Raw genomic sequence first — 1,319 nt, 5'->3', positions numbered from 1 at the left:
GTTGGCCCAGGATCGAACATTGTTTCGTTCTGCTGTGCATGGGGTCGCTATGAGTCGGTTCCGACTCGATGGCACCTGACAACAACAACAACAACAACTACTACCAACTACTCTGAAAGGGATCACAATATCAGGTCCTGAATATATACAGAGAAAAATGTGGAACAAAACTCAAAATCATAAAAAACATCAGGGTTATTGGTCAGTTAGAAACTGGTAGAACCCCCAAGACTATGGTCCTTCCAGCCTGGAAATGAACTCATCTTAATGGTTCAAGTTTCAGTTAAACAGACAGGCCTATAAGGGCGATGGAATCCTGGTGTGGCACTGTAGGATAAGCACAGGACCGCAAGGTTGGTTTGAACCACATGGTTGGTGGTTCGTACTCACCAGCCACTCCTTGGAAACCCTATACAGGGTCACTCTGAATCAGAACCAACTTGATGGCACGTAACAACAACAACATTAAGGTAACCATAACACTAGGGAGGTATGTACTGCTTAGAAGAATCACCTATTTGAAATCAAAAGAGCAATGTTAGCCCAAGGACAAAGTTCAGAAGACAAGAAAGATTAGGAAAGTAGGCACAGAAACAGGAAACACAGAGAAGAAGAGGAATAAGCAATGTCACACTGCAGAAACTGCAAATAATGACATGAAACAAAATGTATATGAACTGTTGACTGGAAAACTGATTTGTTCTGTAAACCTGCACCTAATTTACAATAAAAAGTTTAAAAAGAAAAGGTTTCCATGGTAAAAGAAACAATCAGTGATGGTTATGGGGGGAGGAGGGAGGCAAATTATTCACGAACTAGAAAGTAGGCACATGTTAACATGGGTGACAGGGCAGGCAATATACAACAAAAGGGAGGTTAGTGGAGGAAAAATGAATGTAGCAGGAAACAGAGGGAGGAATGTAATAATTAAAGTGAACACAGGTAAATACTGTTAACTGTTGGTACATGGAGGGGATTGCAATCATTGTAACCAAGCAAAGTATATGATTTGTTGAATGTAAAACTGATGATCTGCTCTGTAAAACTTAATTCACTGGTGACTACGCTCGACACCGATAAGGGGAAGTGAGGGAAAAACAGCAATGAAGTGGTGAGCTAAGCCCTACAACGTTCAACAGACTTCTGTGAACCTGGGTGAAGACCTGGTTGGTCAGCAGTGTGGCAAGACCTGGGGACTCTTGGGCCCAGAGTCAGTGACATAGCCACAGGGGACTAGAGTGGAGAGTGAAGTGTCCAGCTGATAAGAAGAGAGGGCATATGCATAAGAACACCCACACTTGCAGATAATACCCACTTAT

The 1,319-nt window shown here is 42.5% G+C and overlaps 1 protein-coding gene across 1 annotated transcript in view; it reads right to left on the bottom strand.

Moving 5' to 3' along the window:
• Positions 1–1,319, bottom strand: part of CUX2 (cut-like homeobox 2) — a 362,552-nt gene that overhangs the window by 61,277 nt on the left and 299,956 nt on the right. The gene's annotated exons all lie outside the window — the stretch shown is intronic.

This window comes from Chrysochloris asiatica, unplaced genomic scaffold (genome assembly GCF_000296735.1).
Source record: "Chrysochloris asiatica unplaced genomic scaffold, ChrAsi1.0 scaffold00078, whole genome shotgun sequence".
NCBI lineage: Eukaryota > Metazoa > Chordata > Mammalia > Afrosoricida > Chrysochloridae > Chrysochloris > Chrysochloris asiatica.
The sequence above is the reverse complement of the archived record's forward strand: the minus strand, read 5'-3'. Positions and strand labels throughout refer to the sequence as shown.